This window comes from Bombina bombina, chromosome 2, assembly GCF_027579735.1.
Source record: "Bombina bombina isolate aBomBom1 chromosome 2, aBomBom1.pri, whole genome shotgun sequence".
Lineage (NCBI taxonomy): Eukaryota > Metazoa > Chordata > Amphibia > Anura > Bombinatoridae > Bombina > Bombina bombina.
In genome coordinates this window covers 215,997,634-216,014,496 of record NC_069500.1, presented here as the reverse complement: position 1 = coordinate 216,014,496, position 16,863 = coordinate 215,997,634, and positions in this window count along the sequence as shown.

Genomic DNA, 16,863 nt, shown 5'->3' with positions numbered 1-16,863 from the left:
TGTTTAAAAAATATTGTAAGTTCTTCCTTTCTTGACCCTAACATGAAGCTCATTTTCATGACCTTCTATTTCTACCTAGCAGCTGGCAACTACCTTATTTCTACAGTAACTACGCCTGTTTTATAATTAATAATACAGTCTAAATATCTGGGGAAGATGCTTGTGTGGTCAATGCTGCTTTTAGTTTAATTATAGATATCATTCTATAGAAACTCTATGCCACTTTCCTTTTTGCATTTTATATCTTTAAAAAATAATGCACAGAACTGTTTGTTGTACAAAATACATAACCTGGGTAAATGTTTCCACAATACGGCATTCTATAGCTTGATGATGATATAGAAAGGGAAAATGATTTTAAACTATTTAGGAAAGATTTTCTTAAAGGTCCAAAATAAATGTGCTTATTCTATATATAAATAATATCCCTACCCTACAGAAAAAAAGTAAAATAGTCACATGCACTTGTCTTCCAAAACAACCTAGAATGGACATTTTTTTCCCCTTGATCCATGTCCATTTAGCATAGACTTGCAACTTTACCAGCATCAGCCTGCATTATAAAATCAATATAAATATAGAAAATATAACTAAGCTATTAATAGACTCCTGGAGTTTATATCTATATAGACATATAAATATATATATATATATTCACAGACGCTGGTGCACTCGCACAAACAGGTGTCCTGTTGCCAGGGTGCTGAATGCAGGTAGAGATAAAGGTAATAGAAAACAACACCCGCTGGACTTAAGGATTAGCAATGGAAGCTTTTATTTACGTGACGTTTTCGGGGACAGCTTCATCAGACCAACAATAAAATGTGACAAGCAAACATTTATAACCTCTAAGACCCTCCACCAGTGAACAGAAATTGCGCCAAAAACGATTGTCAAGGCAACCATACACTGTTTACACCAAAATACATACACACCCAAATACAAGTTAATTAGTATCAGATACAATGTACCCCATCTATCCCAGAACATCCACCTCAATCTAAGTGAACATATAACATTAAAAAGTACAAATTACAAGACAAAGTCATGGACATAACTTGCTGCTGGCACAGAGCAAAAAGAAAGAAAAAGGGAGAAATGACATAGCAATGATAAAAGCATAGCAGTAATCTAAATATACATCATGATATAAATATAAATATATACACATGCCAATTTGTAATGTGACCAGAGGAATAGCAGTGCAGCAAATAGGAAATACAACATAATGTGCACTAAATAAATTGGTACTTAATCAATTGAAGAGTAAGACATACTGCATAAAGTAGGATCAAATAACCATGCAGGATGCGATAAACATGACGTGACGTAAATAAAAGCTTCTATTGATTATCTTTAAGCCCAGCGAGTGCTGTCTTCTATTACCTTTATATATATATATATATATATATATATATATATATATATATATATATATATATATATATATATAATATATATATATATATACAGGTTAGAATCTATTCCTCCAGAACAGAAACACTTCACTCACCGTTTTTTCCTTGAAAATAACATCCTTTATTGGTACAAAGATAAAATCCCCAAACGTTTCAGCACCCACTGGTGCCTTGTTCAATGGGAGCTTAAAGTGCAAGAAAAAGTGTCTAGTGCTAACCACTACCCCACCTCTATAAATACCCATAGTGCTTGTTGTTAACAGTGTGGGGCCAATCAATCCAGATCTTTTACACCTGTAGGTATTGCTATTGCTATTGCAACGATACAAATTATTTCTCCCTAGCAGGTTTGCATTAACACCATCGTCACCCTGAATATAGCAAACTATGTAAGATCTAAGTGGGATGAGCCCCAATACTATCGCTACCTAAATTAAAAAACTATCTATAGCCATGTTTAAAACTATGTGGTTGTATACAACCAGTGGGCTGCGAGAAACACAATCTGGAGGACAACACGCCCCTTGTAAGCACATGGCTAATTATACCGATCAGCGGACGTCAGTGACGTAGTCGCTACGCCACCATTGGCTTTTCATTCACGCCCACCTCAATGCAACCACATAGAAAAACATACAGCCTGTCACGGACGAATCCTAAGACTGCTAAAAAATCATATGACAAAAAGGCGAGGTATCATGTCTCAAGGAGTATGTTAGAAAACTTGTGGCTTGTCATAACTTTATATGATTATTCCATTTTCGATCTTTTGATAATTGTTGAGATGGCTATGTATGCTGTGTTTAAAATATTCCAAACACAGCAACTCTGCATAAATGATAAATAACATCTGTGGAGGTAATAACCAAGTAGAGCAGTGATAATCTGTACACACTCAGGGTCATATGTTGAAACAATACCCCAAACACTAGATAGAGATCTTGATCTGTCATGAATTGTCTCCTATTAGGGGTGTGGAACAAGTAGCATGTACAATAGATCTCAATCTGAATGCAGTTGATTATTTAGATGCATTGTCATGCTGGCAGGTGTCCTTTTTAGTAATGAGGATACAACCTAGACCATTCAGTCATAGAAATATCAATCACCCAGAAATACACTGTAATCCAACTGCGTGTTTAGCCCTTTAGGGTTAACTGTATCCAATCGATAGATCCACTGTGTTTCCATTTGTAGAAGCTTCTTGTTTCTATCACCCCCTCTCTTCAACGGAGGTTTGTGATCAATCAGCATAGTTCTTAGACTAGCCACAGTGTGGCCTGCTTGCACAAAATGACGTGCAACTGGATGGTCGGAGGTTCCTTTCTTGATGCCATCACGAATGGAACAGCGATGGTTTGCCATTCTTTCTCTGAATGTAGTTGAGGTCTTTCCCACGTACACAAGGCAACACGGACAGGAGAGTGTGTATATCACAAAATCACTTGTGCAAGATAATTTGTGATATATCATGTATTTTTTCCCAGTATATGGGTGATGGAAGTTTGGACCAGTGAGCATGCTATTGCAAGTGGTACAGTCCCCACACTTGTAGCATCCCAATTTTCTTTTTCCATCCATCCAGGTGCTTTTTTGGTAGCAAGTCACAAGATCATTAGGCACCAATAAATCCCTTAGGTTGAGTGCTTTCTTGTAAACCACTCTTGGGGCCTCCATTCGCATGAACAGTAGTGTTTTGTCTGACTTGACTAGGCTCCAATTCTTCCTAATGGAGTGTTCCATCACAGTATGTAAGGGTGAGTAGGTTGTTATAAAATTGACTCTCTCTATCTTGCTACTTTCTGATTGTGTTTTATGTAGCAGTGCCCTTTGTGTTTTGTTAGTAAGCTGGCTGTGGGCCTTGGTGATATCCTTGGAACAATAACCCCTCTGTTTCAGTTTAGCCATCATATCCATCTCATGTATCTTCCTTGTTTCTTCCATTGTGTTGTTACGTGCCACCCTCATGAGCTGAGAAGAGATTACACTCTTTTTTTCATGTAATGGATGAAAACTCTGTGAAGATAATAACGAGTTCTTGTCTGTAGGCTTAGTGTATAATGTTGTAGTAAAATTCTCATTTACCTCATGTTTAATGATATTCAGATACAAAAAGGATATTCTAACCTAATCATGTTCAAATTTAAACCTGATCGGGGAGTTAGTGTTGTTCAACATGTCTATCCAGGTAGTAAGTGAATCTACAGAGCAATTCCACACAAGGAACACATCATCAATGTACCTCACATAGAATTTAATCTGGGGTACAGTTAGTGTTTTCATGACATGTGTATTGTACCATAGCATGTACAGGTTTGCATATGTGGGTGCCATATTAGAACCCATTGCAGTTCCCGTTATCTGGAGATAAAAATCATGTTCAAATTTAAAATAGTTATTTTCCAAACAATATGTTAGTAATTCTAACAAGAACTAAACCTGTACATGCTATGGTACGAAACACATGTCATGAAAACACTAACTGTACCCCAGATTAAATTATATGTGAGGTACATTGATGATGTGTTCCCTGTGTGGAAAGGCTCTGTAGATTCACTTACTACCTGGATAGACATGTTGAACAACACTAACTCCCCGATCAGGTTTAAATTTGAACATGATTAGGTTAGAATATCCTTTTTGTATCTGAATATCATTAAACATGAGGTAAATGAGAATTTTACTACAACATTATGTAGGCTTAGTGTATAATGTTGTAGTAAAATTCTCATTTACCTCATGTTTAATGATATTCAGATACAAAAAGTATATTCTAACCTAATCATGTTCAAATTTAAACCTGATCGGGGAGTTAGTGTTGTTCAACATGTCTATCCAGGTAGTAAGTGAATCTACAGAGCCTTTCCACACAAGGAACACATCATCAATGTACCTCACATATAATTTAATCTGGGGTACAGTAAGTGTTTTCATGACATGTGTTTCGTACCATAGCATGTACAGGTTGAGTTCTTGTTAGAATTACTAACATATTGTTTGGAAAAGAACTATTTTAAATTTGAACATGATTTTTATCTCCAGATAACGGGAACTGCAATGGGTTCTAATATGGCACCCGCATATGCAAACCTGTACATGCTATGGTACGATACACATGTCATGAAAACACTAACTGTACCCCAGATTAAATTCTTTGTGAGGTACATTGATGATGTGTTCCTTGTGTGGAATGGCTCTGTAAATTCACTTACTACCTGGATAGACATGTTGAACAACACTAGCTCCCCGATCATATACTGGAAAAAAATACATGATATATCACAGGTTATCTTGCACAAGTGATTTTGTGATATACACACTCTCCTGTCCATGTTCCCTTGTGTACGTGGGAAAGACCTCAACTACATTCAGAGAAAGGATGGCAAACCATCGCTGCTGTTCCATTCGTGATGGCATCAAGAAAGGAACCTCCGACCATCCAGTTGCACAACATTTTGTGCAAGCAGGCCACACTGTGGCTAGCCTAAGAACTATGCTGATTGATCACATACCTCCGTTGAAGAGAGGGGGTGATAGAAACAAGAAGCTTCTACAAATGGAAACACAGTGGATCTAAAGGGCTAAACACGCAGTTGGATTACAGTGTATTTGTGGGTGATTGATATTTCTATGACTGAACGGTCTAGGTTGTGTCCTCATTACTAAAAAGGACACCTGCCAGCATGACTATGCATCTAAATGATCAACTGCATTCAGATTAGGATCTATTGTACATGCTACTTGTTCCACACCCCTAATAGGAGACAATTCATGACAGATCAAGATCTCTATCTAGTGTTTGGGGTATTGTTTCAACATATGACCCTGAGTGTGTACAGATTATCACTGCTCTACTTGGTTATTACCTCCACAGATGTTATTTATCATTTATGCAGAGTTGCTGTGTTTGGAATATTTTAAACACAGCATACATAGCCATCTCAACAATTATCAAAGATCGAAAACGGAATAATCATATTAAGTTTAGACAAGCCACAAGTTTTCTAACATACTCCTTGAGACATGATACCTCGGCTTTTTGTCATATGATTTTTTAGCAGTCTTAGGATTCGTCCGTGACAGGCTGTATGTTTTTCTATGTGGTTGCATTGAGGTGGGCGTGAATGAAAAGCCAATGGTGACGTTGCGACTACGTCACTGACGTCCGCTGATCGGTATAATTAGCCACAGGGGGCGTGTTGTCCTCCAGATTGTGTTTCTCGCCGCCCACTGCTTGTATAAAACCACATAGTTTTAAACATGGCTATAGATAGTTTTTTAATTTAGGTAGCGATAGTATTGGGGCTCATCCCACTTAGATCTTCCATAGTTTGCTCACCGTTTGATATAATATTCAGGGTGACGATGGTGTTAATGCAAACCTGCTAGGGAGAAATATTTTGTATTGTTGCAATAGCAATAGCAATACCTACAGGTGTAAAAGATCTGGATTGATTGGCCCCACACTGTTAACAACGAGCACTATGGGTATTTATAGAGGTGGGGGTAGTGGTTAGCACTAGACACTTTTTCTTGCACTTTAAGCTCCCAGTGAACAAGGCACCAGTGGGTGCCGAAACTTTGGGGATTTTATCTTTGTACCAATGAAGGATATTATTTTCAATGAAAAAATGGTGAGTGAAGTGTTTCTGTTCTGGAGGAATAGATTCTAATCTGGATATTTTCTACACAGCACCTCGGTATTTAAGACGGAGGATTGGTGAGTGCATTCGTTTGGACTATGCTCTATCTCTCTCTCTCTCTATATATATATATATATTTATATATAGGAGAAAGTCCAGCACCAATTCACTTTGGTATATGGGTGCAAGCAGTCTCTGTCTCACCTCAAACAGATATTGATATCGAATGTAGAAATGACTGCAGCACTCCAGTTGTATTTTAATAACTTTTAATACAAGCAGTGAACATACAGGCATGTATATATATATATATATATATATATATATATATATATGTGTGTGTGTGTGTGTGTGTGTGTGTGTGTGTGTGTATATTTATATGTCAAGCAGACTATGTGAGAGTAAAACAGCTTTTAAAGTATTACGAAACATAGCAAAGTCCTGGCCATATAACTGATAGCTGAAAAAAATCCAAACAGTAGGCTTTAGTCAAAAAGATCCTTTTGAATTTAAAGTTATCTTCTCAGAGGATGCTTCAGAGGTTGCTATAGCAACCTTTGCTTGTGTGAATAATCCTGCATACGCACAGAGGGGACGTATCAGCGTTGGATTGACATGTTGCTGAAAAGCTGCAGCCTGCACTTGTTTAAAAAAAGGAGCTGCAGAATCCCTGAAATGTGCACGCTCGGATGTATATATCCCTCGTCTGAAAGGAAGATTCAGTAATTTTTATGGGCAGTGGAATAAAACATAATTTATGTAAGAACTTACCTGATAAATTCATTTCTTTCATATTAGCAAGAGTCCATGAGCTAGTGACGTATGGGATATACATTCCTACCAGGAGGGGCAAAGTTTCCCAAACCTTAAAATGCCTATAAATACACCCCTCACCACACCCACAATTCAGTTTAACGAATAGCCAAGAAGTGGGGTGATAAGAAAAAAGTGCGAAAGCATATAAAATAAGGAATTGGAATAATTGTGCTTTATACAAAAAAATCATAACCACCACAAAAAAGGGCGGGCCTCATGGACTCTTGCTAATATGAAAGAAATGAATTTATCAGGTAAGTTCTTACATAAATTATGTTTTCTTTCATGTAATTAGCAAGAGTCCATGAGCTAGTGACGTATGGGATAATGACTACCCAAGATGTGGATCTTTCCACACAAGAGTCACTAGAGAGGGAGGGATAAAATAAAGACAGCCAATTCCTGCTGAAAATAATCCACACCCAAAATAAAGTTTAATGAAAAACATAAGCAGAAGATTCAAACTGAAACCGCTGCCTGAAGTACTTTTCTACCAAAAACTGCTTCAGAAGAAGAAAATACATCAAAATGGTAGAATTTGGTAAAAGTATGCAAAGAGGACCAAGTTGCCGCTTTGCAAATCTGAACAACCGAAGCTTCATTCCTAAACGCCCAGGAAGTAGAAACTGACCTAGTAGAATGAGCTGTAATCCTCTGAGGCGGAGTTTTACCCGACTCAACATAGGCAAGATGAATTAAAGATTTCAACCAAGATGCCAAAGAAATGGCAGAAGTTTTCTGGCCTTTCTAGAACCGGAAAAGATAACAAATAAACTAGAAGTCTTTCGGAAAGACTTAGTAGCTTCAACATAATATTACAAAGCTCTAACAACATCCAAAGAATGCAACGATTTCTCCTTAGAATTCTTAGGATTAGGACATAATGAAGGAACCACAATGTCTCTACTAATGTTGTTGGAATTCACAACTTAGGTAAAAATTCAAAAGAAGTTCGCAACACCGCCTTATCCTGATGAAAAAACAGAAAAGGAGACTCACAAGAAAGAGCAGATAATTCAGAAACTCTTCTGGCAGAAGAGATGGCCAAAAGGAACAAAACTTTCCAAGAAAGTAATTTAATGTCCAATGAATGCATAGGTTCAAATGGAGGAGCTTGAAGAGCCCCCAGAACCAAATTCAAACTCCAAGGAGGAGAAATTGACTTAATGACAGGCTTTATATGAACCAAAGCTTGTACAAAACAATGAATATCAGGAAAAATAGCAATCTTTCTGTGAAAAAGAACAGAAAGAGCAGAGATTTGTCCTTTCAAGGAACTTGCGGACAAACCCTTATCTAAACCATCCTGAAGAGACTGAAATATTCTCGGTATTCTAAAAGAATGCCAAGAAAAAAGATGAGAAAGACACCAAGAAATATAAGTCTTCCAGACTCTATAATATATCTCTCTGGATACAGATTTACGAGCCTGTAACATAGTATTAATCACAGAGTCAGAGAAACCTCTTTGACCAAGAATCAAGTGTTCAATCTCCATACCTTTAAATTTAAGGATTTCAGATCCTGATGGAAAAAAGGACCTTGAGACAGAAGGTCTGGTCTTAACGGAAGAGTCCACGGTTGGCAAGAGGCCATCCGGACAAGATCCGCATACCAAAACCTGTGAGGCCATGCCGGAGCTACCAGCAGAACAAACGAGCATTCCTTCAGAATCTTGGAGATTACTCTTGGAAGAAGAACTAGAGGCGGAAAGATATAGGCAGGATGATACTTCCAAGGAAGTGATAATGCATCCACTGCCTCCGCCTGAGGATCCCGGGATCTGGACAGATACCTGGGAAGTTTCTTGTTTAGATGAGAAGCCATCAGATCTATTTCTGGAAGTTCCCACATTTGAACAATCTGAAGAAATACCTCTGGGTGAAGAGACCATTCGCCCGGATGCAACGTTTGGCGACTGAGATAATCCGCTTTCCAATTGTCCATACCTGGGATATGAACCGCAGAGATTAGACAGGAGCTGGATTCCGCCCAAACCAAAATTCGAGATACTTCTTTCATAGCCAGAGGACTGTGAGTCCCTCCTTGATGATTGATGTATGCCACAGTTGTGACATTGTCTATCTGAAAACAAATGAACAACTCTCTCTTCAGAAGAGGCCAAGACTGAAGAGCTCTGAAAATTGCACGGAGTTCCAAAATATTGATCGGAAATCTCACCTCCTGAGATTCCCAAACCCCTTGTGCCGTCAGATACCCCCACACAGCTCCCCAACCTGTAAGACTTGCATCTGTTGAGATTATAGTCCAGGTCGGAAGAACAAAGAAGCCCCCTGAACTAAACGATGGTGATCTGTCCACCATGTCAGAGAGTGTCGTAAAATCGGCTTAAAGATATTAATTGAGATATCTTTGAGTAATCCCTGCACCATTGGTTCAGCATACAGAGCTGAAGAGGTCGCATGTGAAAACGAGCAAAGGAGATCGCATCTGATGCGGCAGTCCTAAGACCCAACATTTCCATGCATAAGGCTACCAAAGGGAATGATTGTGACTGAAGGTTTTGACAAGCTGATATCAATGTTAAACTTCTCTTGTCTGACAAGGACAGAGTCATAGACACTGAATCTATCTAGAAACCTAAAAAGGTTACCCTTGTCTGAGGAATCAATGAACTGATTGGTAAATTGATCCTCCAACCATGAACTTGAAGAAACAACACAAGTTGATTCGTATGAGATTATTCGAAAATGAGAAGACTGAGCAAGTACCAAGATATCGTCCAAATAAGGAAATACCAAAACCCTGTTCTCTGATTACAGAAAGAAGGGCACCGAGAACCTTTGAAAAAAATTCTTGGAACTGAGGCTAGGCCAAACGGTAGAGCCACAAAACTGGTAATGCTTGTCTAAAAAGAGAATCTCAGACACTAAAAGTGATCTGGATGAATCGGAATATGCAGATACACATCCTGTAAATCTATTGTAGACATATAATGCCCTTGCTAAACAAAAGGCAGGATAGTCCTACAGTAACCATCTTGAATGTTGGTATCCTAACATAACGATTCAATAATGATAGATCCGGAACTGGTCTGAAGGAATTGACCTTCTTTGGTACAATGAAGAGATAAAATAAAACCCCAGCCCCTGTTCCAGAACTGGAACTGGCATAAATACTCCAGCCAACTCTAGATCTGAAACACATTTCAGAAATGCTGAGCCTTTGCTGTGTTAACTGGGACACGGGAAAGAAAAAAATCTCTTAGCAGGAGGCCTTAACTTGAAGCCAATTCTGTACCTTTCTGAAACAATGTTCTGAAACCAGAGATTGAGAACGGAATTGATCCAAATTTCTTTGAAGAAAACGTAATCTGCCCCATACCAGCTGAGCTGGAATAAGGGCCGCACCTTCATAGGTACTTAGGAGCTGGCTATAGGTTTCTATAAGGCTTGGATATATTCCAAACTGGAAATAGTTTCCAAACTGATACCGCTCCTGAGGATGAAGGATCAGGCTTTTGTTCCTTGTTCTGAGGAAAGGAACGAAAATGATTATTTACCCTGGAAAGAAAGGGAAAGCAAAGTTGACTTAGAAGACATATCAGCATTCCAAGTTTAATCCATAAAGCTTTTCTAGCTAAAATAGCTAGAGACATATACCTGACATCAACTCTAATGATATCAAAAGATGGTATCACCAATAAAATTATTAGCATGTTATAGAATAATAATAATGCTATAAAATTATGATCTGTTACTTGTTGCGCTAAAGCTTCTAACCAAAAAGTTGAAGCTGCAGCAACATCCGCTAAAAATATAGCAGGTCTAAGAAGATTACCTGAATATAAGTAAGCTTTTCTTAGAAAGGATTCAATTTTCCTATCTAAAGGATCCTTAAATGAAGTACTATCTGCCGTAGGAATAGTAGTACATTAGCAGGAGTAGAGACAGCCCCATAACCTTAGGGATTTTTGTCCCAAAAAACTCTAATCTGTCAGATGGCACAGGATATAATTGCTTAAACGTCTAGAAGGAGTAAATAAATTACCCACATTATTCCATTCCCTGGAAATTACTTCAGAAATAGCATCAGGGAGATAAAACACTTCTGGAATAACTACAGGAGATTTAAAAACCTTATTTAAACGTTTACATTTAGTATCAAGAGGACCAGAATCCTCTATTTCTAATGCAAATAATACTTCTTTAAGTAAAGAACGAATAAATTCCATCTTGAACAAATACAAAGATTTATCAGCATCAACCTCTGAGACAGAAATCTCTGAACCAGAAGAACCATTATCAGTATCAGAATGATGATGTTCATTTAAAAATTCATCTGAAAAAAGAGAAGTTTTAAAAGACTTTTATGTATACTAGAAGGAGAAATAACAGACATAGCCTTCTTAATGGATTTAAAAAATAAAATCTCTTATGTTATCAGGAACACTCTGAAAATTAGATGTTGACGGAACAGCAACAGGTAATGTAACAGTACTAAAGGAAATTTTATCTGCATTAATAAGTTTGACATGACATGCAATACAAACAACAGCTGGAGAAACAGATACCAAAAGTTTATAGCAGATACACTTAGCTTGGTAGCTCCAGCACTGGGCAGTGATTTTCCTGAAGTATCTTCTGACTCAGTTGCAACGTGGAACATCTTGCAATATGTAAAAGAAAAAAACAACATATAAAGCAAAATTGATCAAATTCCTTAAATGACAGTTTCAGGAATGGGAAAAAAATGCCAGTGAACAAGCTTCTAGCAACCAGAAGCAATAAATAATGAGACTTAAATAATGTGGATACAAAAATGACGCCCATATTTTTTAGCGCCAAAAAAGACGCCCACATTATTTGGCGCCTAAATGCTTTTGGCGCCAAAAATGACGCCACATCCGGAACGCCGACATTTTTGACGCAAAAAAACGTTAAAAAATGACGCAATTTCCGGCGACACGTATGACGCCGGAAACAGAAAAAAAAATTGGCGCCAAAAAAGTCTGCGCCAAGAATGACGCAATAAAATGAAGCATTTTCTGCCCCCGCGAGCCTAACAGCCCACAGGGAAAAAAAGAGTCAAATTTTTGAAGGTAAGAAAAAATGATTGAAACAAATGCATTTATCCCAAATATGAAACTGACTGTCTGAAAAATAAGGAATGTTGAACATTCTGAGTCAAGGCAAATAAATGTTTGAATACATATATTTAGAACTTTATAAACAAAGTGCCCAACCATAGCTTAGAGTGTCACAGAAAATAAGATTTACTTACCCCAGGACACTCATCTACATGTTTGTAGAAAGCCAAACCAGTACTGAAACGAGAATCAGCAGAGGTAATGGTATATATAAGAGTATATCGTCGATCTGAAAAGGGAGGTAAGAGATGAATCTCTACGACCGATAACAGAGAACCTATGAAATAGACCCCGTAGAAGGAGATCACTGCATTCAAATAGGCAATACTCTCCTCACATCCCTCTGACATTCACTGCACGCTGAGAGGAAAACCGGGCTCCAACTTGCTGCGGAGCGCATATCAACGTAGAATCTAGCACAAACTTACTTCACCACCTCCATCGGAGGCAAAGTTTGTAAAACTGAATTGTGGGTGTGGTGAGGGGTGTATTTATAGGCATTTTAAGGTTTGGGAAACTTTGCCCCTCCTGGTAGGAATGTATATCCCATACGTCACTAGCTCATGGACTCTTGCTAATTACATGAAAGAAATAAATATTTATTTATTAAATAACTCAACATGGAGATGAGGTGTACTGTAGACCCATGCTGGAATTGAAAATGACTATAATATGACTTTAATGTCCCACACCCCATTTACCTCTCTCTATACAAATATACATACATATATATATACTGTATATTTTGCAGTAAAATACATGGCCATATACCATTTACCTTTGACCCCTTATAAATATTTTATATGATAATTGATATGTCTAATTTTTATCAAATAGGGTTTATATGAGTATCAGTATATTTAATAGTATTTATGCTGTGTTTGATGCAACTTTTTTTTATCCCTTATCTTTATTATACAAGGTTTTCAGTTGTGCTAACCCGAAGCATGTTAAATGTGATTGCGCACGTGCAAACATGTTTATTTTCAACTTGTAATACGCACACAAATTAACACACCTGTAATATTCTTATATTATGGGCGCACTAACGTTAACATACCACTTGTAATCTAGCCCTTTATATGAAGGAGAGCAAGAAATGGGACATTTGAAGGGACAATGGAATTTTTCACAAGGAGCAGATGATTTACAGTCATAAGAAGTCATAAACACGAAGGAATGAGGGATAAAATACAGTCATAAGAAGTCATAAACATGAAGGTATGAGGGATGATATATGAAGTATAGAGGAATTGTAAAATTATAATCATGGGAACAAATAAATATATTGCAAATATATTTTTATATGTTTAAAGGGATAGGAAAGTCAAAATTAAACATGGGTAATTCAGATAGATTATGCAATTTTAAGACACTTTTAAATTAACTTCTATTTTCAAATGTACTTCTTTCTAGCGGTATCCCTTGCTGAAAAAGAATATGTACATATCCTACACTAGTGGGAGCTAGCTGCTGATTAGTGCCTGCACACATTTGTCTCTTGTGATTGGCTAACCAGATGTATCAGCAACCTGCCAGTAGTGCAATGCTTTTCCTTCAGCAAAGGATAACAAGCTAATGAAGTCAATTTGTTAACAAAAGTAAATTGGAAAGTTGTTTAAAATTGTTCGTTCTAGCCAAATCATGAAAGACATGTTTGGGGTTTCCTGTCCCTTTAAGCTTTATATGCTTGTCACCTAAACCATCCCCTCATAAGTATGCTTTTTAACTAACTGTGTCTAGTCGTTTTTTTGTAAACATTGCATTTATTCAAGTCGACCTTTAAGCAATGTCTAGTTTTAGAAATATATAAATGTTATGTTAATTTACAGTGTTTGATGTATATGCTTCTTTAAGTCTAATTACTTTGTAATTATGGTAATCAGCCACATAAAACTTAGAAATAAAGAGGTTCTTCAGAAGTAAAAACAAAGTTTATTAAAGCATTGCAGTATGACTTTCTATAACACAATGACATCTATTAACTAAAGGGAAAAAAACATAAAGCCAGCATTTTTTCACTCTTTACTTAAGTACTTATTCATTGTATTATCAATGTCTCTAACATGCAGATGTTTACTGAATAGTTTCTAGGAATTTCTTTCAATTATTATCCATACATATAGAATGCTTCCACAATTTAATTCTATAACTAATTGTGGATATGAAGTAAAATGATGTTAAAGGGACATTAGACACTAAATACATTTTATAAGTATAGTATTGAGGTTATTCAACTCTTTTGTCTAGACGTGGGTAACGCCATGTTGAAATCTAGTTTTCACTGCATTCTATTACTGACCTGTGTTTGCATATGTGCAGTAACTCTCTTTCAGATACCTGCAGTGAAAATTAAAGGGACATAAAACCCCATTTTCTTTCATTATTGAGATAGAGAACACAATTTTAAAATGTTTCCAATTTACTTCTTTCTCATGTTAGTCTTTTTTGAATAGATACCTAGATAGTGTGCACATGCCTGAAGCACTACATGACAGGAAATAGTGTTGCCATCTAGTGCTCTTGCTAATGTGTAACATTGTTGCAAAAATGCTGCCATATACTGCTGCAGACACGTGTTCACTCCTGAGCTTATATATCTGTTTTTCAACAAATGATAACAATAAAATGAAGAACAATTGATAATAGAAGTAAATTGGAAAGTTGTTTAAAATTGTATGTTCTATCTGAATCATGAAATAATTTTTTGGGGTTTAATGTCCTTTTTAAGTTCCAAAATGACGACACCCATAATTAGAGGAAGGTGCATGAAATATATTTGGTGTTTAATGTTTTTTTTTAAATGGATTTGTTTTATTTAACCTATTAACAACCAGCACCGTACCCTGTACAACGCTGGTCGTTATGCCCTTAAGGACCAGTGACGTACCCTGTACTTCGCTGCAGTCCTGGGCTTCTTTGTGCCGCAAACTCGCTCAAAATTGCGAGATTGTGCTTTTTCTGCATGCCCCACGAGTGAGGCACTGCAGAAATAGAGTTGCAGAGTTACCGAAGCAGAGTGGGCAGTGGGACCAATCGTTGGTGGGTGGGAGCGTAAGGAGGGAGGCGGGTGGGCATCCCATCACTGGAGGAGGCGGGATGAGGGCAGGAGTGGGCAGGACTGCTCAGCCACGCTACAGGAAAAAAAAAATACTCCAGCTGCGTGATTGAGGGGGAAGGAGGGGCAATGAGGGGGATCATATGTGGGATAATTTGAGGAAAAGGAATATGGGAGGGGGAGGGAGGTTTGGGTTTTGAGGGGGGGAGCTACACTACAGAAAAATGAGTATATATATTTTTTTGTTGTTGCCTATATTGCAGAAAACTGGGTACTGGCAGACAGCTGCCAGTACCTAAGATGGCCACAAATAGGTAGAGGGGGGAGGGTAAGAGAGCTGTTTGGGGGGATCAGGAAGGTTAGGAGGTAAGGGGGGATATTACCCTGCAGAAAATATATAATTAAAAAAATGTAAAAAAAAAAAAAAAAAAAACTTTTATTTTTCTACTGGCAGACCATCATATCCATCTCTGTATCTTCATTGTTTCTTCCATTGTGTTGTTAAGTGCCACCCTCATGAGTTGAGAAGAGATTACACTCTTTTTTTTATGTAATGGATGAAAACGCTGTGCAGATAATAACGAGTTCTTGTCTGTAGGCTTAGTGTATAATGTTGTAGTGAAAGTAAAATTCTCATTTAACCTCATGTTTAATGATATTCAGATACAAAAAGGATATTCTAACCTTATCATGTTCAAATTTAAACATGATCAGGGAGCTAGTGTTGTTCAACATGTCTATCCAGGTAGTAAGTGAATTTACAGAGCCTTTCCACACAAGGAACACATCATCAATGTACCTCACATAGAATTTAATCTGGGGTACAGCTAGTGTTTTCATGACATGTGTTTCGTACCATAGCATGTACAGGTTGAGTTCTTGTTAGAATTACTAACATAGGCCTAGATTTGGAGTTTGGCGTTAGCCGTGAAAACCAGCGTTAGAGGCTCCTAACGCTGGTTTTAGGCTACCTCCGGTATTTGGAGTCACTCAAAATAGGGTCTAACGCTCACTTTTCAGCCGCAACTTTTCCATACCGCAGATCCCCTTACGTCAATTGCGTATCCTATCTTTTCAATGGGATTTTTCTAACTCCGGTATTTAGAGTCGTGTCTGAAGTGAGCGTTAGACATCTAACGACAAAACTCCAGCCGCAGGAAAAAAGTCAGTAGTTAAGAGCTTTCTGGGCTAACGCTGGTTCATAAAGCTCTTAACTACTGTACTCTAAAGTACACTAACACCCATAAACTACCTATGTACCCCTAAACAGAGGTCCTCCCACATCGCCGCCACTTGATTACATTTTTTTAACCCCTAATCTGCCGACCGCCACCTACGTTATACTTATGTACCCCTAATCTGCTGCCCCTAACACCGCCGACCCCTATATTATATTTATTAACCCCTAACCTGCCCCCCACAACGTCGCAGCCAGCTACCTACAATAATTAACCCCTAATCTGCCGACCGCAAAGCGCCGCCACCTACGTTATACTTATGTACCCCTAATCTGCTGCCCCTAACACCGCCGACCCCTATATTATATATATTAACCCCTAATCTGCCCCCCTCAACGTCGCCTCCACCTGCCTACACTTATTAACCCCTAATCTGCCGAGCGGACCGCACCGCTACTATAATAAAGTTATTAACCCCTAATCCGCCTCACTAACCCTATAATAAATAGTATTAACCCCTAATCTGCCCTCCCTAACATCGCCGACACCTAACTTCAATTATTAACCCCTAATCTGCCGACCGGAGCTCACCGCTATTCTAATAAATGTATTAACCCCTAAAGCTAAGTCTAACCCTAAC